Source organism: Aquila chrysaetos (genome assembly GCF_900496995.4).
Source record: "Aquila chrysaetos chrysaetos chromosome W unlocalized genomic scaffold, bAquChr1.4 W_unloc_2, whole genome shotgun sequence".
In the NCBI taxonomy this organism is placed as follows: domain Eukaryota; kingdom Metazoa; phylum Chordata; class Aves; order Accipitriformes; family Accipitridae; genus Aquila; species Aquila chrysaetos.
The window spans coordinates 1,375,478-1,398,874 of NW_024470322.1; the positions used below are offsets into that span (position 1 = coordinate 1,375,478).

Sequence of the window (23,397 nt, forward strand, 5' to 3'; positions counted from 1 at the left end):
GCTTGTGGTGTTTGAAACTTTACGCGCTGCCTTCCTGAGATGACTGCTTCCCCACTTTGTATAAGATGAGTGATAGCAAGATTGCCCGTTTGGGGAAAGCAGCTTTGTTTGATTTTTTAGAAAAACATAAAGCGGGACCCTCTGTGCTTGGGATAGACTGGGCTCAGGGAAATTGGTATAATCTGCAGAGCGTTGTTGATCGGACGGTCGCTTTACAGAAAGATGCTAGAGTGCGGTCAGGGAAAGGAAAAGCAATTGTCTGTGCCGTTCTCGGTGCCAACCTGGCCGCAGCAGTGGAGGATAGGGATTGCCACCTCACTGCAGAATCTCAAATTATTGAATCCCTCCAAAATCTTGTTCAGTCCCTTATGGGACAAGTGGCGGGATTAAAAGCACAACTTGAAGCAGAAAAGAACCAAGTGAAACATTTGCAAATTGCTCTTAAGGAGCAGCTCCTTGCAGGGTACTGTCCGTGAGGAAATTCCTCCAAGATCAGAAATTGGCTACCCCTTTAAGGACCTGCAGGCAGCAAAAGGGAGAGTGGAGAAGTTGGAGCTGCCTTCGTTGCGACCTTTAGTCAAAACTGAATATACTTATGATGATGAGCAGGACCAGTTCCCCCAAGTTACAACTAAAGAGGTCCCCTATACTGCCACTGAGTTGGCAAAACTAAAAAAGGAATTTGGCCGAACCCCTAAGGAGTCAGAAACGGAGTATGTGTGGAGAGTATCGTTGTCGGGGGGGGGGACCAGATTCTGTTAAGTGAAAAGGAGGCGGAAGGGTATTGGGGACCGGGAGTGTTTTTAACTACTGGGAATCACCGTGCCCCCGGTCTTTAACCCAACGGGCAGCCTATTGGGCGGGAGGTTTGAACCCCTTGGAGAGGGGGGATCCCCTCGCGATTACGGGGACTGTTGATCAATTAGTGGAGAGTGTGCAAAAGGCAGCCTGTCTGCAGATGATGTATGATCGAAAATTGGAGCCTAGGCAGGAGTCCCCGATGATGATGTCGGTGGATCCTGAGCGAATGACTCCCCTTATACGGGGACTCCCTGATTCTCTGAAACCAATTGGTATACAATTACAAGGAAAGATACAGGCGATGCCCCAGGGCGAGAGTGTTGCGGCTGCTTCAGGAGGATTCAGCACCGCCGACCCCCAGATAAGAAAATATGGACTTGGGGAGAAGTGGCCCAGGAATTAATTAATTACGGGCGCAAGTATGGTCCTGTTAACCCTCCAGCCACCAAAACGGACTCCAGGGGCTTGAGGCGGGCTGAAGTAAAAATAGTTCCGTGCCCTGGGAGTGATAAGAGAACACCCCTTGCTAAACCGCCGGGGGGGAGAGATATCCCGAACAAACGTAATATACTGTGGGCGCGGGGATACCAGAAGGGGATCCCGCGTGGCTTAATGGACGGGATGCCAACAGACAAATTGGAAAAATTGGTAACAGCGTGGCCTGATAAATCAGCAAACAGAAAAGTGGATTTTGAGAATACTACCCTTAGCGCACCCTCCCTGATTGATTTATCAGAAACAAACGCCACCCAAGAGCCGGCGGGAAACTAGATCCTTCGCCTTCCAGTGGTGAGCGGGGGGGGGGGCGCGAAGGTTGGATGTATATTAGACAGCTCAGTGACAACGGCCGGGGTGATTTACTAATTACAGGCATTGTGGGACCAAGACAAGTCCCGGTCACCTTTTTGGTAGATACCGGAGCTCAGATTTCAGCTATTAAAAGCAAAGACGCTGCTAATTGCGGAATTACACCCTCCAAACAGCGGCTTTTTGTGGCAGATGCATTCGGCATTGTTCAGCCACAGGCATTAGCAATGGTCAGCCTGCGTTTGCCGGGAGAAGATAGTGCCACTACAGTGACAATGGTTGTGGGGGAGTTTCCACTTAACCTTTTAGAACTCGATTTTTTAAAAGGAAAGACCTGGACTGATAACAAAAGGAGACAGTGGTCCTTTGGCTCTCCCACAATAGATATTCGGCTGTTAAAAGCCGCGCCGCTGCTTCCCCCTTCAAAGCTTACAAATGTTAAGCCCTACCCGATACCCTTGGGGGCCAGAGAGGGAATAGCGCCTGTGTTAGAGGACTTAAAGAGACAGGGTATTGTGATTCCAACCCATTCTCCTTTTAACTCCCCGGTGTGGCCAGTGCGAAAACCTAACGGCAAGTGGAGATTAACTGTAGATTATCGCAGACTTAATGCAAATACAGGTCCATTGACAGCTGCGGTACCGAATATTGCTGAGCTTATAGCTACAATCCAGGAACGAACCCACCCGATTATGGCAACAGTGGATGTTAAAGATATGTTTTTTATGGTCCCCCTGCAAACAGAGGATCAAGACCGCTTTGCATTTACTTGGGAGGGTCAGCAATTTACTTTTACCCGACTCCCACAGGGGTACAAACATTCCCCCGCTCTAGCTCATCATGCGTTAGCGCAGGAGCTAGAACTAATTCAGACAGAGGAGGGGGTCAGTGTTTATCAGTACATTGATGACATTCTTGTAGGTAGGGATGAAACAGAAAAGGTTCAGAAAACTCAGGATAATATAATTTCTCACTTGGAAAGCTTGGGGCTGAAAATTCCACCAGAGAAAATACAAACACCCTCAAGCGAAGTAAAGCTTTTAGGAATTTGGTGGAAGGGAGGAATGACCTGTATCCCCCCCGACACCCTTTCCTCATTGGATCAGATTAAAATGCCAGAGTCAAAAAAGGATTTGCAGCACGTACTAGGATTACTTGCGTTTTGGAGGAAACATATCCCTGATTTTTCAATTATTGCAAGACCCCTGTATGACTTGTTGCGAAAAGGGGCTCAGTGGGAATGGACTAAGCCCCACGAAGAGGCATTACAATTGCTAATTTTTGAAGCAACTGCCCATCAAGCCCTTGGTCCTATTCATCCCACAGACCCTGTCCATATTGAATGGGGATTTGCCAAAAGTGGGTTATCAATACATTTATGGCAAAAGGGCCCCGAAGGACCCACTCGACCTATTGAGTTCTATTCTCGCAGTTTTAAGGATGCAGAAAAAAGATATACTGCTTGGGAGAAAGGTTTGTTTGTAGTCAGTTTAGCCTTGAGAGAGGCTGAACGGACTATTCGACAGCAGTCTATAGTGCTTAGAGGCCTGTTTAAAGTAACCAAGACAGTTTTAGCAGGAACTCCGCCCCCTGACGGGGTGGCTCAGAGAGCCTCTGTACGGAAATGGTATGCCCAGATAGAGCATTATTGTGACATTTTTACTGTGTCTGAGGGGGCAGCAAAGATGTTAACCACTCAAGAGGAAACAAACCCAGATAGAGAAACACCTGAACTTCCTCCTGTAATACAAGTGGCCCCCCCGTTTTCTGAACAATTGCAGAATGTTTGGTTTACTGATGCTTCCTCTAAAAGAGAAGGAAAAACTTGGAAATATTGAGCTGTAGCGCTCCGCGTAGATGAGGACAAACAAATAATCACCGAAGGGGAAGGTAGTGCTCAAGTAGGGGAATTAGTTGCAGTATGGGGTGTTTTCCAGCATGAAGCTCAATCTACCTCTCCTGTCTATATCTATACTGATTCCTATGCTGTATTTAAAGGCTGTACTGAATGGCTTCCATTCTGGGAACAAAATGGGTGGGAAGTCAATAGGATACCTGTATGGCAGAAAGAAAAGTGGCAAGATATTCTAACCATTGCTAGACAAGGAAAATTTGCAGTAGCCTGGGTGGCTTCCCATCAACAGGATAGCACCCCTGTTAACCAGTGGAATGGCAAAGCTGATGAATTGGCCCGATTAGCTCCCCTCCAGAACACCCCAATAGCAGAAGACTGGGAGCAATTGTTAGAATGGCTACATGTAAAAAGGAAACATTCGGGGATCAAAGATCTCTATTGTGAGGCCCAAGCTCGAGGTTGGCCAGTTACCAGGGAAGAATGTAACTTGTGTGTCTGCCTGTGAACAATGTCGTACCTGCTTGGAAAGACACCCCTTGGAAGGTGACCCCCTACACCTAAGGGAGGGGAAAGGGTTGTGGGAGGCTTAGCAAGTGGACTACGTTGGCCCCTTCCGAAAATCAGAAGGAAAGCATTATGTGTTAGTTGGAGTAGAGATAGTGTCAGGATTAGTCCAGGCCGAAGCCTTTGCCAGAGCTACTGGGGAAAACACAGTGAAAGCTTTGAAAGAGTGGTTTGGCACTTTCCCCAAACCTCAGTCGATTCAGTTGGATAATGGTTCCCACTTTACTGCCAACATAGTCCAAGACTGGGCAACCCAGGAAGGGATCTTGTGGGTACGCCATACTCCGTATTATCCACAGACAAACGGAATTGTGGAAAGAACGAATGGCTTGCTGAAACGCTTCCTCAAGCCGCATAAGCCTGGATGGGCTGAACGGCTACGGGATGCAGTGACTAGTGTTAACAGTCGTTGGGGAGTGAATGGGTGCCCGAAAATTACAGTATTTTGCCCGAAGACCCCAACCATTATGCCAGCCCCAGATAACCCAGATCATCCCAGAAATCCATCATACTTTCCGGGCCAACCAGTCTTAGTTGAACTCCCCACGGTGGGAACCGTACCTCTGGTACTGGAAACACCGATGAATAAATATGCTTGGAAAGCAAAAGATGCTTATGGAAGGGAACATAAAATCAATACCAGGTGGATTATTCCATCCTTCTAATAACAATTTGCTTCCAGTTCCTTAGAACAAACCGAGTCTGTTTTTTCTTTTCTCTTTCAGGTGAAGACTCTGGAGCCTGCCTGAGGGAATACGTGAAGCTGTTAATTGTTTGTGTAGTTTTGTCAGTGATTGCTTTGTTAATATTTATAGGATGTTTGGTATACCACCGCAGATGTTGTTTTGGTCGACTATTGCTGCCGCCTTTAATATCTGGGGAAACTCCTGTGCCCCTCTTTTCGGCTTGGAGTGGCAAAATGAATTTGTGGCTCTAGGCCAGCAAGTGGCCAACACTTTTAATCTGACTAATTGTTGGGTATGTGGTGGGCCCTTAGGTTTGGAAAGCTGGCCATGGACTGCTGTCCCTATTTCCCCAAAATGGTTAGTGAGTAATTACAGTGAGGTCAAAAATGATTCTTACTGGGGTGAAGACACGCAGCCCTGGACAATACAATACCCAGTCCAAGGTGAATATTGTCTGAACCGAACACAGAAAGATGGTATTCCCATGGGAAATAGCAAGTGCAACTGGACCTATACTTATGACAACCATTGCCTCACTGACGATTGTAGACCAATTGATTGTTCAAACCATAGGGCAGCTATGTCACTGCCAGAAGGGGACAACCAGGCATATTGTCGCCTCTTGAGTTCCAGTTCTCCAAATTTTGTGCCTCGCTGGTCCGGATGGGCCTGGGTGAATCAAACAGGGCACAGGAAACAGTTTTCCCATTTTTGGTCTTCCACTAATCAGTCTAATAACCTTCTTAATGTTACCTGCTTTTGGCACCGTGGTTCTGGTGCCTGGAAATGCAGACTCACTGATAAAACATATTCTCGTTTCCCTGATGGGACTCAAATTTGGTGGTCAAGTGATAATAAAGACCACTGTCAGGGACATTTGAGCATAGGTCTGGATGGACTTCCTATCTGTTGGGGCACCACAGAGGAGGTGGGAAAAACTGTGGACAGGTTGTTGATGAACGGTCCGTCAGATCATCCTCTGGGAGTAGGTAATTCAACATATTTCCAATCACCACGGACACCTACTGTTTTGTTTGAAAATGGTGCACGAGCTTTAAAGGGTCACTATTGGGTGTGTGGCCAACGGGCCTACAAACTGCTACCAGCAAATTGGACTGGAGTGTGTTATGTGGGGGTAATTCACCCTTTGTTTTTCCTGCTCCCAGACGATGAAGGGGATGGACTGGGTATACGATGATCTCAATCGATATCGGTGATCCATTGATGCCTCTATAGCAGGTGGGAGTGATCAAACCTGGGACAAAGATGAGTGGACGCCTCAACGTATCATACAACATTATGGACCTGCCACCTGGAATCCCAACGAGTGGGTTAGCGGTGCTCAAGAACCTATCTATAACCTAAATCGCATCATCCGGTTACAAACTGTCCTAGAGATCATTACTAATGAGACAGCCCGTGCCCTTGATCTATTGGCGGATCAAGCTACACAAATGCGAACAGCAATATTACAACATCGCATGGTTCTCGATTACCTGCTAGCCGAGGAAGGAGGTGTTTGTGGTAAACTAAATGATTCTAACTGTTGTTTAAAAATTGATGACAGCGGGAAAATTGTTAAACAAATTACTGCGGGAATATGAAAGCTGGCCCATGTTCCTGTCCAGACATGGAAAGGCTGGGACATTGATATGTTTTCCTGGCTCCCTGGAGGTCCATGGGTTAAGCGAATCCTATTTTACTTGTTGTGTGGTTTTGCCATGTTATTCTTTTTACCATGTATCATTCCATGCTTTATACAACTGATTCAACGTGTTGTAACTAATATGCAATTTGTAACTACTATTTCGCCTGACGGTGTTAAACAAATTCGCGCTGTGCACCGAACCACACCGTCGGTAATACAGATTGTATAAAATGCTCTTTTCTGGCTTTTCTATCTAGCTATCTTTTCTCAAAACCACCATGGGTCCTGAAACAATCTTTTGATAATAAAAGCTTTTTTGACTATACGGCATTTGACCTCGTTTGTGTCTTAATCTCGCTCTTGGGATCATATCGAAACCTTCCCTGACATTGGATCGGGACAAGAACCTAACCCCCAACTACAGTAAACACACCAGTAGTCAAAAAGAAACACTGGACATGGAAGTCGATGGGTCCATATCATCAATTAGTAAGTGCAAGTGTGTCACCTATAAAAACTCTCATATCTGTGCACTTAAAAATTTTGGAAACAGAATTTTCTAACCTGTTTAAAAATCTTCCAAATGAAGAGTTTCAGTAAGTTTTGATCCCATTTGTTAAAACTATAAAAACATAATACCTTCCTATGAATTTCCAAGAACAACTGATTAACATCAGGGAAGATGGAAATTTACTAGCCGAATGTACTGGTTTTGTCTGGGATAGAGTTAATTTTCTTCATAGGAGCTGGTATGGAGCGATGTTTTGGATTTGTGACCAAAACAGTGTTGATAACACACCGATGCTTTAGTTACTGCTGAGCAGTGCTTACACAGCGTCAAGGCCTTTTCTGCTTCTCACACCGCCCCACCAGCAAGTAGGCTGGGGGTGCACAAGAAGTTGGGAGGGGACACAGCTGGGACAGCTGACCCCAACTGACCAAAGGGATATTCCATACCATATGACGTCGTGCTCAGCAATAAAAGCTGCGGGGAAGAAGGAGGAAGGGGGGATGGTCGGAGTTATGGTGCTTGTCTTCCCAAGGAACCGTTACACGTGATGAAGCCCTGCTTTCCTGGAAAACGGCTAAACATCTGCCTGCCGATGGGAAGTAGTGAATGAATTCCTTGTTCTGCTTTGCTTACGTGCGCGGGTTTTGCTTTACCTATTACACTGTCCTTATTTCAACCCACGAGTTTTCTCACTTTTACCCTTCCAATTCTCTCCCCCATCCCACTGGAGGGGGAGCGAGCGAGCGGCTGTGTGGTGCTTAGCTGCCTTCCAGGGTTAAACCGCAACACCGAATTTCAACAAAAAACTTTGCATAATTGGTGGATGGGATTTGTCGTGGTTTCAGCCCAGCCGGTAACAAAGGACCACGCAGCCGCTCGCTCACTCCTCCCGCCCCCTCCGGTGGGATAGGGGGGAGACGGAGGAGAGAAAAGAAAAAAAAACTGGAACCTCGAGGGTTGGGATAAGGGCAGTTTACTGGGACAACGCAAAAAAGTTACAACAACAACGACGGTACTAATGAAAGAGTATACAGAAAAGAGTGATGCACAGTGCAACTGCTCACCACCCGGGACCCGACGCTCCGCCACTTCCCCCACCGAAAGTCGAGAGCAGGAGAGCCCTCCCCCGGGCCCACTCCCCATGTATATACTGAGCATGATGTCACATGGTATGGAATAGCTCCTTGGCTAGTTCAGGTCAGCTGCCCCGGCTATGCCCCCCCACCTCCCAGGTTCCTGTAAAAATTAACTCTATCCCAGCTGAACCCAGGACATTATCCACCCCTTATTCTATACCATTTACATCATGCCCAGATCCTACATTTTCCAATCAACCGCTACCACTTTCCTTGTCTTATATATAGATATATATGTATATGGACACCCCCCCCCACACACACACACACATACAAATAGTATTCCCTTAGTCAATGGGTTATCCCTCCAATGTGTCCATCAATTTTATTTAGTCCATGACTTTGAGGCTCCATCTGTTGTAACACTTCTTCAGGATAAGAGAGATGGTGTGAGGTGTTGGGTTGTTGTATGCTGTCTCTGGAACTTCTGGCTGGTACATTTGATGCAACCCACACCCTTGGTCTGCAGGTCGAAGATGTTGATCTTGAGGAAATTGCTGGGCGCCAGTTCAAGTTCTATCACTGTTGTTCTTGGCTCAGTTTCAAAGTCCATTCTTCAGTCATTTGGGTAATTCTTACAGTAATACCCTTGATATGGCATATAGACACTATAGATACAATGACATACATTGGCAGGTTATGTAGCAGTTAAATATCATACAGCCTAGTTCACTGGCTATTCTCTCCCAAAATCAAATCTCCCTGAGGTACACATCGAACTTCCCCATCCTTCTGCATCACCCACCAGGTGTACCCAGGTCCCTGAGCAAAAACCACCCCTTGGATGGGTTTGTCTCTGCGTGAGGGAGGACTAACCCAGACTGTCTTTCCTAACATACTCCTCATGTGCACTACAGGAACTTTATCCCCTTCTACAGTATGTGGAAGTCTTGGTTGGGCGGGGCCCGCCCGATTGGTGGATCCTCTAGTATTAACTAACCAGGTGGCTTTTGTTAAATGTGTATCCCAATGTTTGAAAGTTCCACCCCCCATTGCTCTCAATGTAGTTTTCAGCAGTCCATTGTATCGTTCGATTTTTCCGGAGGCTGGTGCGTGATAAGGGATGTGATATACCCACTCAATGCCATGTTCTTTGGCCCAGGTGTCTATGAGGTTGTTTCGGAAGTGAGTCCCGTTGTCTGACTCGATTCTTTCTGGGGTGACCGTGTTGCCATAAGACTTTCTCTTCAAGGCCCAGGATAGTGTTCTGGGCAGTGGCGTGGGACACAGGATATGTTTCCAGCCATCCAGTGGTTGCTTCCACCATTGTAAGCACATGGCAGCTTGCCTTGGCGGGTTCGTGGGAGTGTGATATAGTCAATCTGCCAGGCCTCCCACTGTTTATATTTCAGCCATCGCCCTCCATACGACAGGGGTTTCAGTCGCTTGGCTTGATTAATTGCAGCACATGTTTCACATTCAGGGATAACCTGTGCGATAGTGTCCATGGTTAAGTCCACCCCTCGATCAGCGAGCCCATCTATATGTTGCATCTCTTCCCTGATGGCCCGAGGTATCATGGGCCCACTGAGCCATAAATAGCTCACCCCTACGTTGCCAGTCCAGGTCCACCTGAGACACTTCAATCTTGGCGGCCTGATCTGCCTGCTGGTTGTTTTGATGTTCTTCAGTGGCCCGACTCTTGGGTACATGAGCATCTACGTGGCGTACTTTTACCACTAGCTTCTCTATCCGAACAGCAATATCTTGCCACAGTGCGGCAGCCCAGATGAGTTTACCTCTGCGCTGCCAATTGCTCTTCTTCCATTGCTGTAGCCACCCCCATAGGGCATTTGCCACCATCCATGAGTCGGTATAGAGATAGAGCACTGGCCACTTTCTCTCTTTCAGCAATGTCTAACGCTAGCTGGATGGCTTTCACCTCTGCAAACTGACTCGATTCACCTTCTCCTTCAGCAGTTTCTGCGACTAGTCGTGTAGGACTCCATACAGCAGCCTTCCACCTCCGATGTTTTCCCACAATGCGACAGGACCCATCAGTGAACAGAGCATATTGCCTCTCATTTTCTGGCCGTTTATTATACAGTGGGGCCTCTTCAGCCCGTGTCACCTCCTCCTCTGGCGACATTCCAAAATTTTTGCCTTCTGGCCAGTCCATGATCACTTCCACAATTCCTGGGCGACTGGGGTTTCCTATGCAAGCCCGTTGTGTGATCAGTGCGGCCCACTTACTCCACGTGGCATCAGTTGCATGATGTGTAGAGGAGACCTTCCCTTTGAACATCCAGCCCAGCACTGGCAGTAGGGGTGCTAAGAGGAGCTGTGTTTCAGTACCAACTACTTCTGAGGCGGCTCGAACTCCTTCATATGCTGCCAATATCTCTTTTTCAGTTGGAGTATAGCGAGCCTCGGATCCTCTGTATCCCCGACTCCAAAACCCCAGGGGTCGACCTCGGGTCTCCCCAGGTGCTTTCTGCCAGAGGCTCCAGGTAGGGCCATTCTCCCCAGCTGCAGTGTAGAGCACATTTATAACATCTTGTCCTGCCCGGACTGGCCCAAGAGCTACTGCATGAACAATCTCCCGCTTAATTTGTTCAAAAGCTTGTCGTTGCTCAGGCCCCCATTTAAAATCATTCTTCTTCCGGGTAACTTGGTAGAGAGGACTTACAATTTGACTGTAATTTGGAATATGCATTCTCCAAAAGCCCACAACACCTAAGAAAGCTTGTGTTTCCTTTTTATTAGTTGGTGGGGACATAGCTGCTATTTTGTTGATCACATCCATAGGGATCTGACGACGCCCGTCTTGCCATTTTACTCCTAAGAACTGGATCTCCTGTGCAGGTCCCTTGACCTTACTTTCTTTTATGGCAAAACCAGCCATCAAAAGGATTTGGATTATTTTCTTCCCTTTCTCAAAGACTTCTTCTGCCGTGTTGCCCCATACGATGATGTCATCAATGTATTGCAGGTGCTCTGGAGCTTCACCTTTTTCCAGTGCAGCCTGGATCAGTCCATGGCAAATAGTGGGGCTGTGTTTCCACCCCTGGGGCAGTCGATTCCAGGTGTACTGGACACCCCTCCAAGTAAAGGCAAACTGTGGCCTGCACTCCGCTGCCAAAGGAATGGAAAAAAATGCATTAGCAATGTCAATTGTGGCATACCACTTAGCTGCCTTTGATTCCAGTTCATATTGAAGCTCTAACATATCTGGCACAGCAGCGCTCAGCGGTGGCGTGACTTCATTCAGCCCACGATAGTCTACTGTTAGTCTCCATTCCCCATTAGATTTCCGCACGGGCCATATGGGACTATTAAAGGGTGAGTGAGTCTTGCTGATCACTCCTTGACTCTCCAATTGGCAAATCAGCTTATGGATGGGGATCAGGGAATCTCGGTTGGTGCGATATTGCCGCCGGTGCACCGTCGTGGTAGCAATTGGCACCTGTTGTTCTTCAACCTTCAGCAACCCCACAACTGAAGGGTCTTGAGAGAGACCAGGCAGGGTAGACAGCTGTTCAATCTCCTCCGTCTCCAATGCAGCTATACCAAAAGCCCAACGGTACCCTTTTGGGTCCTTGAAATATCCCCTCCTGAGATAATCTATACCAAGGATGCACGGGGCCTCTGGGCCAGTTGCAATGGGGTGTTTATGCCACTCATTCCCGGTTAGACTCATTTCAGCTTCTAATACGGTTAGCTCTTGGGATCCCCCTGTCACACCAGAGATACAGATGGGTTCTGCCCCTTTATAACTTGATGGCATTAGGGTGCATTGTGCACCAGTGTCTACTAGAGCCTTATATTCCTGTGGGTCTGATGTGCCAGGCCATCGAATCCACACTGTCCAGTAGACTCAGTTGTCCCTCTCCTCCACCTGGCTGGAGGCAGGGCCCCTCTAATCCTGGTTAGAATATTCGTTACTCACTTTTCGCACCCGTGAATCAGAAGTCCCTTCAAGAGGATCAGAAATGTGATCAGCCCATCTACTGCATCTGGGGGACTGCTCATGGGAAACTGGAGCAGCAGTTTCCCAAGAAGAATCCTCTTTCCTGGTTGCTTTTTCTCGCAACTCCCGTACCCGTGCATCCAGGACTGAGGTAGGTTTTCCATCCCACTTCCTCATGTCCTCTCCATGGTCACGCAGGTAAAACCACAGGTTAGCCCGTCGTGTGTACTTTCTCTCTCCTCTCTCTTGGGCAGAGGAATGCTTACTCCCAATAGCTGCGATGCGGGCCTGTACAGGTGGGGAGGAAGACATATCCACTTTGAATTGCTGGAACTCTCGGGACAGTTCCTCTACAGCCGAGACACAGGCCCGTAGGGAGGAAGAGAGACTTCCTTCGTATTGCCGGAGTTGGACAGCCAATTCATCCACCGTTTGTCCATGGCCTTCTTTCCAGGACATTACTGCCAATGAGTTGGCATAGGTTGGTGGTGCACTTCGTAGAAACTTCCGCCACATGGGTTGTGTGCATTGGACATCATCTGGGTCTATGGGTGACTGCGTATTTTCTGGATCATTATAAATCACCTCCAGCACGGCTAATTCCCTCAGGTACTGGATACCTCTCTCCATGGTGGTCCACTTGCCTTGGTGACATGTAACTTCATCCTTGAAGGGGTATCTTTCCTTTACACCTAACAGAAGTCGCCTCCAGAGGCTGAGGACTTGTGTTTTTCTCCCAATCGCCTTGTCGATGCCCCCTTCCCTAGACAGAGATCCCAACTGCTTGGCTTCCTTACCCTCTAATTCCACACTACTAGCCCCATTATCCCAGCATCGGAGCAGCCAGGTAACAATGTGCTCACTTGGGTGGCGGCTAAAATCTTTTCGCATGTCACGCAACTCACTCAGGGATAGAGATCGGGTGATTATTTCAGGTTCTGCCTCTTCCTCCTGTTCTCGTGATGACCCTGGTTCATCTTCATCTCTCACTGAGCGAACTGATTTCTTTGTGTGTTTCTTTTTCTGTACAGGGGCGACTGATACTGGCACAGGTTGGTTCTCTGGTTTAGCTGCAGTATCTGTCACTGCGGTTGGGGTAGCCGTGCTGCCTGTTGCCGGGGTAGGGGTAGCCACGGTGCCTGTTGCCGGGGTAGGGGTAGCCACGGTGCCTGTTGCCGGGGTAGGGGTAGCCACGGTGCCTGCTGCCCTGTTTTCCATCTTTTCCCCCTTTTCTCCCTGAGGGTGCTGCATAATATCAAGCAGTGTTTGGTAGATACTGGCCAGGGCCCAGCACAGTGCAGCGAGTTGTACGTCTTTGGAATAGCCACAGCATTTTTCTTTCAAATATTCTACCACTTCATGAGGGTTCTGTATTTGTTCAGGAGTGAACTTCCAAGCCACTGGGGGTGAGAAGTTCTCTAGATACCTGCCCATATCCTCCCACATGCCGTGCCACCCATGAATATCCAGCTTTGGGGCAGATCTCTGGGTGGTACTCTTAAAGAGCCTTTTTGTAGCCCTAAACAAGACCTGAAACATATTCAGGAGGCATAGCACTAACAGCACAGTGGCTTGTGCATCCCAAGGATATTCAAAGTTCTCAAAAGCTGTTGTAATTAGTCGGAAGGAGAAAAGGGAGGCGAACGGATGGGGGGAAGTATCCCCCCCTAACTCCCCCATGGATTGGCTGTAATTACCAATAAAATCCGATAGAAGGTGCCCAAAGTATGGAAATGATATCACTGCCTCATACAGATACCAGCTTAACCTCATGACCAGTGATGTAATCATTTCACAAGTCGACATTGCCCAGTACAGCAAAATGATAATCCCAATCACTCTCCCAGAGGTGAGAAACGTAACTACAGGCAATACATAGAGCATATAAGGACCTACAAAACGCCACCATGTAAACAAATTAATCAACATTGTGACTAACATCTATTTATCTAATATAAGAAATGCGTATGACAAATTTGTTTCAACACGCTCTGGCCAGCTCTGTCGTTATCTCAACCCTTCGTGCCCCACGTTGGGCGCCAAAAAGGACTGTCGTGGTTTCAGCCCAGCCGGTAACAAAGGACCACGCAGCCGCTCGCTCACTCCTCCCGCCCCCTCCGGTGGGATAGGGGGGAGACGGAGGAGAGAAAAGAAAAAAAAACTGGAACCTCGAGGGTTGGGATAAGGGCAGTTTACTGGGACAACGCAAAAAAGTTACAACAACAACGACGGTACTAATGAAAGAGTATACAGAAAAGAGTGATGCACAGTGCAACTGCTCACCACCCGGGACCCGACGCTCCGCCACTTCCCCCACCGAAAGTCGAGAGCAGGAGCGCCCTCCCCCCGGCCCACTCCCCATTTATATACTGAGCATGATGTCACATGGTATGGAATAGCTCCTTGGCTAGTTCAGGTCAGCTGCCCCGGCTATGCCCCCCCACCTCCCAGGTTCCTGTAAAAATTAACTCTATCCCAGCTGAACCCAGGACAGGATTGAAAAGCGAGTATCATGATTTAGTAAGCGCAGGCAACGATGTACTTCTTCCATTCAGATCCATGTATGTTTGTGAGGTACCTTTTCCAGCTATGACAGCCATTAAAACCAAGTATCGAAATAAACTGAACTTAGAACCAGACCTTTGAATCGCTGTATCACAAAGTGTTAAACCAAGATTTTAAAAAATAATGAAGCATATTGAATCACATTGCTCTCACTAAAAATTATTAATAATATTTTTTTAGCAAGAGCAAAAAGGTTTTTTGTACCATTAAGGAATAAAATAAAAAATATTTTTAAAATATTGTTCCTTTCATCTTTCTCTCATCTTTCTTTAATTTCTTTTTTTTGTGTATGTTTTATAATGTACAAAGTATATTAGCTCAGTAATACATTTATATAATTTATAAATAAATAAATACACATATAGTGGGGGTGTACGCTCAAAAACTTTTGTACTGATAGGGGTGTGCGATCAAAAAGTTTGGAGGCCACTGTTCTAGACTACCAGGTGGATACAGAAGTGAAGCTGGAATTTTTCTCATTTGTACAGGGGAAGGCCAAAAGCATGGTAAAATAATAGCTTCAGGACTGGTTCTATGATCAAGTTTCTAGGACGTTTGATCACTACCATCAATTCATTGAGAGCGGGCTCTTTTTAAATTATGGACCATATATGCGAAAAACAGCGTTGCATTATTTAGTCTAACATTCTTAAGAGCTCTAAACTAAGAAGTGAGGAAAGAAGGTTGGGAACGATTCATGTAATCTCCACTCCTGATTTTAAGTAAATAAAATCAGGTAAACAGGCAAGTAGAATGAAAAATAGTAAAGTATTACTATTGATGAGAACAGAATTCAGAAAAATGGCAGGTAATCAAAGGACTATCTAATCTGGTTAGAAAACTGGATGGAGATAATAAATGCAATATTTGTGTAACAAACATCAAGGATTTGGAAGGAAGGGAACTACTTTGGTTAAATTACTGAAACTTGATATGAGAACTGAAATATAGTAGCATAGCCATCATTACTGAAAAATAGGTATTTTTTGAAATAGATTTTCTCGCAAGACAGCAATAAAGACAGTAAATGTTTCACCAATGTTATTAAGAGAGATTGTAATGATATAATCAAGTGTTGCATAGATAAAAGGGAAACTTGGTCTAATTCTCTGGAAAAAGTTGGTTCAAGAAGCACTTTTGAGAACCTGCTAGAGGGCAACAGATTAAGAACAAGTTTGGACAAAGATCTATGTGACATTTCAGAGATCTATAACAGCAACAATTTCCGTTAGTATTTGAGATTAATAATTTCGCAGATAAAGGTTAGAAAACAACGGTCACAAATACCGGTAGGACTCATATTTCTAGTTATCTCAACTGACACATTTCTTCTTTCTTTCAATACTTAAAGGGGGCTTATAAGAAAGATGGGGACAGGCTTTTTGGTAGGGCCTATAGCGATAGGACAAGGGGTAATGGTTTTAAACTAAAAGAGGGTAGATTCAGACTAGATATAAGGAAGACATTTTTTACAGTGAGGGAGGGTGGTGAAACACTGGAACAGGTTGCCCAGAGAGGTTGTAGATACCCCATCCCTGGAAACATTCAAATAATTTGCTCCAGACCAGACCACACACACAATCTGTAACACAGCAGGGAACTGCGTGTAGGTCTCCAGATTAACACCCTCATTTCTGGACTTTCTTTCCATTCAGAATAAAAGTGAGAAACACAAGAGATAACCATACAAAATACACTAATGCACATCATGACGATCTCACGAAAAAGGGAAAGGGGAAGGGAAAGGGGAAGGGAAAGGGGAAGGGAAAGGGGAAGGGAAAGGGGAAGGGAAAGGGGAAGGGAAAGGGGAAGGGGAAACAACCCAGTTTTGAAGGAAGAAATTTGAAGGAAGTTTTGTTTTAAAATGAAATTATTTTGTAACATGTTAGTCAAAAACAAAGAATGACTACATTTGGTAATAATCCCTCTATACTACATAAAATTAACATTTCTCATACCCTCCTTCTCTTATCCTTATTCTGAAAATTTTGATCACAGTCTCCCTTTCTTCTTTTTCCACTTTCACCTAAGGTATGTATTTATCAGAACTCAAGTCTCTCAAATCTCCCTCCTCTATTCAAAGTCAGTCCAATGGTCCTATCCCTCCCTGATATCTGCTTCCACACAGCACCAGTTTTTCTTCTATACAAAATTTATTTTTCCAATAAATGTCTTCCCTGTTCAAGCTCCTGTTCAATTGTCATGGTTTAACCCCAGCCAGCAACCAAGCACCACGCAGCCGCTCACTCGCTTCCCCCCCACCCAGTGGGATGGGGGAGAAAATCGGGAAAAGAAATAAAACTCGTGGGTTGAGATAAGAATGGTTTAATAGAACAGAAAAGAAGAAACTAATAATGATAATGATAACACTAATAAAATGACAACAGCAATAATGAAAGGATTGGAATGTACAAATGATGCGCAGTGCAATTGCTCACCACATGCCGATCAACGCCCAGTTAGTCCCCGAGCGGCGATCCCCCCACCCCCACTCCCCCCAGTTTATATACTAGATGTGACGTCACATGGTATGGAATACCCTGTTGGCCAGTTTGGGTCAGCTGCCCTGGCTGTGTCCCCTCCCAACTTCTTGTGCCCCTCCAGCCTTCTTGCTGGCTGAGCATGAGAAGCTGAAAAATCCTTGACTTTAGACTAAACATTACTTAGCAACAACTGAACACATCAGTGTTATCAACATTCTTCTCATACCGAACTCAAAAACATAGCACTGTACCAGCTACTAGGAAGACAATTAACTCTATCCCAGCTGAAACCAGGACATCAAATTAACTAAGTACCAGTAAAGGAAGTGGAAGATTAATTTCTTAGTACAGGATAACAAACCAATTTGCCAGTTAATCTTTTGAAAAATTTAAAATACTAATTTTTATTTTGGCACTGTTTGCTACAGAGTCAGCCGAAGAGAGCTCACACAGCTGCTGTTGCGCAGCAGTTTTTACCTCTTCTTAAATATGTTATCACAGAGGTGCTACCAACGTCACTGATTGGCTCAGCTTTGGCCAGCAGCGAGTCCATCTTGGAGCTGGCTGGAACTGGCTCTGTCGGACATGGGGGAAGCTTCTGGTGTCTTCTCACAGAAGCCACCCCTTTAGCGCCGACCCCCACCCCCTCCCGCTACCAAAACCTTGCCACGCAAACTCAATGCAGGGATATAAAAATGACTTGCTTTTTACCCAAAATGGAGCCTCTCTCTCTGAGAACTCCCCTCTGTGCAAACTTTTCTACGATATCGCCTAGACAAGTTATTGGACCCTCGCTGCGTCCAATGTATGTTTTATAATGTACATAATATATTAGCACAGTAATACATGTATATAATTTATAAATAAATAAATACACATATATTGGGGGTGCATGCTCAAAAATTTTTTACTGATAGGAGTGCGCAATGAAAAATAGTTTGGGGACCAGTGCTCTACATGGCAGCCAGGGAGCATGGACTCACCTGGAGCCTCTGGCAGAAAACACCTGGAGAGACCCAAGGTCAACCTCTAAGGTTTGGAACCAGGGGGGCTCAGTGCAGGGGGGGGTTGGACTAGATGATCTTTAAAGGTCCCTTCCAACCCAAACCATTCTATGAAATAAACCTAAATCATCCTGAAGTATCTGATGCTATAATCTCTAGTGGTTATGCAGAACCTTGTTGGTTTGGGGGTTTTTTTTAGACTAATATTCTATAACTGCCACTGAGAGATAAGTATATTTCATTATGAGAACCAATTTAAGGCAAGTATTGTTTGAATTTGGCAGGGATGTCTGCCATGCAACTTCTATGACCCATTCATCCAAACCAGGGTACATAAACCCTCAAATACTGTGGGAAAATAATGGAAGATTGGCGAGGAGGATTGTAAACACGCTCAAGTGACTTGCAGCTGAGGTGCAGAAAAACAGATATATATCATACTAATCGTTGTTTAGTCTCGTGTGCTTGACAAGTAGAACATCTGTGTTTAGATAACACAGGCCTGTGATAGACTCAGAGGCACCCTATCAAACATGCTTGAGATTCCTGCCCTGCTGTGGGAAAGATCAAAGCACAGTGGTAAACTACGCCTGCATGAATCCCTGATATACAGGCGAAAACAGCAGGTTCGGAGATCCTCAAGCAGGGACCGAGCTCCATGGTGCCTGTGTGCCTCTGCCCGGGTGCTGCTTTGGGGATCCCCTGGTTGGTGAGGTAATGAAAATAAATTTACTCTTTGCATTTCATCTGTGGTTTTGTGGTTGTTCCTGCATCCTGCCTGTGTCGGCTCACACATTTGGTGAAGTCAGCAGGATCCAGGAACAGCCATGCCATGGCTGGCAAAAAAGTCGGGGACTAGGGAGGCCGCAAGAGTGTCTCCCCGTATTCCAGGATGGCCCAGTACTGAGTGCTGGACCCCCGTGGCCACTTTCTTGGCTACACTGGCTCTGCCAGAAGCATGGCCTGAAATAGATGACGGGGTGGTGGTTACCCCCCAGACAATTGAAACGGCTATGCGCGGTTTGCCATGGAAAGCAGCATCGGATTCTTCTCGCAAGTTAGCGGGGAGATTGGAATGGTTGCTTATTACCGGTCTTTGACCTCTTGACCGTGAAGTTGTTGCATTATGGAGTAAAATGAGAGAATGGGAAAAGGAAGTTGGGACTTTACAAGATGAAAAAGGCGATTGCGCGAGAAGTAATTACTATCCAAGCAGAGCGGTGCCATGGGCTGCAAGATAATGTAGAGCGATTGGTAGCACGTATCGCTAATAAACAAAGGGACAGATATCGAAAAAGTAAGCTTTCGATTTCCCAAGTTCATGCTCTCACCACAAAACCTTCATGGGATCCTGAGGAATGGGATGGAAATATTTGGAGTGAATCCTCAGACTTGAGACTGAGTTTGAATTTGATCTGGACTTAAAAGGCAGGGAGGTGGTGGAAGCACGACCCCTCATACAAATGATGGGGCAGCAGGAACAGGCGGACAGAGGAGTGCAGATCACGCATACTTACACTCCGAAAGAGTTAAGGGAATTTTTAGAGATCTATCAGCAAAAGAGTGGGGAAGGCATACTGGCATGGATTTTGCAAGCTTGGGATAGTGGAGCTGCATCTATCCATTTATTAATGGGTGAAAAAGATTTATTAAGCCCTATAGCCAATGATGATCAGATACAATGAGGATATGCTCAGCTGCAAAATATCAGAGGTCTTGATGGGCGAGATATTATCACACCTACATTTCGAAGAAGAAATATGTAAAAAAATCAGTTTGCTTTGCGAAGGATGAAGATGAACCAGGGTCATCATGGGAACAGGAGGAAGAGGCAGAACCAGAGGTAATCACCCGATCCCTATCCTTGAGTGAGCTGCAGGATATGCGAAAAGATTTCAGCCATCATCTAGGTGAGCATATTATCACCTGTCTTCTCCGATGCTGGGACAATGGGGCTAATAGCTTGGAATTAGAAGGTAGGGAAGCCAAGCAGCTGGGATCGCTTGCCAGGGAACGTGGCATTGACAAGGCAATTGGAAGAGGAACACAAGCCATCAGCCTCTGGAGGTGACTCCTGTCAAGTGTAATGGAAAGGTACCTCTTTAAGGAAAATATTATATGTCACCCAGCCAAGTGGACCACCATGGAGATAGGTATCCAATATCTGAGGGAATTAGCCATGCTAGAGATGGTTTATTATGACCCAGACAACCCACAATTACCCAAATATCCAGACGATGTCCAATGCACACGACCCACGTAGCGGAAGTTTGTACGGAGCGCACCATTGTCCTATGCCAACTCACAGGCAATAATGACCTGGAAAGACGAAGAGGCACCGACAGTGGATGAAGTGGCTCGCCAACTCCGTCAATATGAAGAAAATCTCTCCTCCTCGCTACAAGCCTGCATTTCGGCTGTGGAGAAGCTGTCCCAGGATTTCCAGCAATTCAAAGAGGATATGTCCTACTCCCCACCTGTATGGACCAATGTCTCAGCTATTAGAAGTGAGCGTTCCTCTGCCCAAGAGAGAGAATATAGAAGGTACACACCGCGAGGTGCCCTGTGGTTTTACCTATGTGACCACAGAGAGGACATGAGGAAGTGGGATGGAAAACCTACCTCAGTCCTAGATGCACGGGTACGTGAGTTGCTAGGAAAACCACCACAAAAGGGGATTCTCCCAGGGAAAATGCCGCTCCAGTTTCCAAACAGAGCAGAAGGGCTGATCTTACTTCTGATCCTCTTGAAGGGACTTCTGAGCCAATCTTACGAGAAGTGAGTACTGGATACTCTGGCCAGAATTAGAGGGGTCTTGCCTCCAGCCAGGTGGAGGAAAGGGACAACTGAGTCTACTGGACAGTGTCGATTCGATGGCCTGGCACGTTAGACCCACAGGAGTATAAGGCTCTAGTAGACACCGGTGCACAGTGCACTCTAATGCCATCAAGTTATAAAGGGGCAGAACCCATCTGTATTTCTGGTGTGACAGGGGATCCCAAGAGTTAACTGTATTGGAGGCTGAGGTAAGCTGGACTTGGAATGAATGGCAAAAGCACCCCATTGTGACTGGCCCACAGGCCCTGTTCATCCTTGGCATAGTGTCCCAATCCAATGTCGGGGAAGGTTTCGATATGATCCCAAGAGCAAGATTAAGACACAAATGAGTTCAAATGCCGTATACCCAAAAGAGCTTTTATTATCAAAAGTATCAAAAGTATAAAATAGTAGCAAAAGGATAGAATGGAAGAAAAGGCAGAAATCAAGCAAGCAGTCAGGATAGAGTTGCAAGAATAGTTACCACCATGGATCCAGCAGCATCCCATTGGTCCTCAGTCTTCAGTTCTTCGGTGATGGGTGCACACCACGGCTTGTCTCCACGGTTTTTTTTTATAGGGCATAGTCCTATGATGCACGCACACACACGTACTGTTCATGCACCGTTCATGTGCTGCAGGTTTTGTCTATCACACGACCTTCACGCGATCAATACCAGAAACCAGTATCTTATTTCAAAGCCTACAGTTTCCATGAGAATGGTAGTCTCCACATTCTTCGTTGACTCCAGCCTGTCTCCACCCCTGGATGCCTCAGTGGCCTGGTAATCATCCTTTTGGACAGAGGAGTGCCCTGCTTAAACAAGCCATATCTGGGATAAGTCACAGCAAACAATCCTTGAGGCGAATGGCTTCAGATGATAGTCCAGTCTCTCACAACAAACAATCTTTCAGACAAACAGCTCGAGATAACAATTCAGTCTCTCACACATAGACTACCTCAGGAGAGGGTATTTCAAGGACCCAAAGGGGTATCGGTGGGCTTTTGGTATAGCTGCCTTGGAGATGGAGGGTATTGAACAGCTGTCCACCTTGCCTGGTCTCTCGGAGGACCCTTCTGTTGTGGGGTTGCTGAGGGTTGAAGAACAACAAGTGCAATTGCTACCACGACGGTGCACTGGCAGCAATACTGCACCAACCAAGACTCCCTGATTTCCATCCATAAGCTGATTCGTCAACTGGAGAGCCAAGGACTGATCAGCAAGACTCATTCACGCTTTAACAGTTCCATATGGCCGGTGCGGAAATCTAATGGGGAGTGGAGACTAACAGTTAGACTGTTGTGGCCTGAATGACGTCACGCCACCGCTGAGTGCTGCCGTTCCAGATATGCTAGAACTTCAATACGAACTAGAGTCAAAGGCAGCCAAGTGGTATGCCACAATTTACTTTGCTAATGCGTTTTTCTCAATCCCTCTGGCAGCAGAGCATCGTCCACAATTTGCTTTTACTTGGAGGGGCGTCCAGTACACTTGGAATCGATTGCCCCAGGGGTGGAAACACAGCCCCACCATTTGCCATGGACTAATCCAGGCTGCACTGGAAAAAGGTGAAGCTCCAGAACACCTGCAGTACATTGATGACATCATTGTATGGGGCAACACGGCAGAAGAAGTCTTTGCGAAAGGGAAGAAAATAATCCAAATCCTTCTGAAAGCCGGTTTTGCCATAAAAGAAAGTAAGGTCAAGGGACCTGCACAGGAGATCCAGTTTTTAGGAATAAAATGGCAAGATGGACGTCGTCAGATCCCAATGGACGTTATCAACAAAGTAGCAGCTATTTCCCCACCGAGTAATAAAAAGGAAACACAGGCTTTCTTAGGTGTTGTGGGTTTTTGGAGAATGCATATTCCAAATTACAGTCTGATTGTAAGCCCTCTCTTTCAAGTGACCCGGAAGAAGAATGATATTAAATGGGGCCCTGAGCAACAGCAAGCCTTTGAACAAATTGAATTGTTCATGCAGTAGCCCTTGGGCCAGTCCAGGCAGGACAAGATGTTAAAAATGTGCTCTATACTGCAGCTGGGGAGAATGGCCCTACCTGGAGCCTCTGGCAGAAAGCACCTGGGGAGACCCGAGGTCAACCCCTGTGGTTTTGGAGTTGGGGATACAGAGGATCCGAGGCTCGCTATACTCCAACTGAAAAAGAGATATTGGCAGCATCTGAAGGAGTGTGAGCTGCCTCAGAAGTGGTTGGTACTGAAACACAGCTCCTCTTAGCACCCCGACTGCCAGTGCTGGGCTGGATGTTCAAAGGGAGGGTCTCCTCTACACATCACGCGACTGATGCCACATAGAGTAAGTGGGCCGCACTGATCACACAACGGGCTCACATAGGAAACCCCAGGAATTGTGGAAGTGATCAAGGACTGGCCAGAAGGCAAAGATTTTGGAATGTCACCAGAGGAGGCGGTGACATGTGCTGAAGAGGCCTCACGGTATAATAAACGGCCAGAAAATGAGAGGCAATATGCCCTGTTCACTGACGGATCCTGTCACATTGTGGGAAAACATCGGAGGTGGAAGGCTGCTGTATGGAGTCCTACACGACAAGTCACTGAAACTGCTGAAGGAGAAGGTGAATGGAGTC

The 23,397-nt window shown here is 46.4% G+C and overlaps 1 pseudogene; it reads left to right on the forward strand.

Moving 5' to 3' along the window:
• The first annotated feature begins 65 nt into the window (after positions 1-65).
• LOC121232922 lies at positions 66-1,572 on the forward strand (annotated as a pseudogene).
• The last annotated feature ends 21,825 nt before the right edge of the window (positions 1,573-23,397 follow it).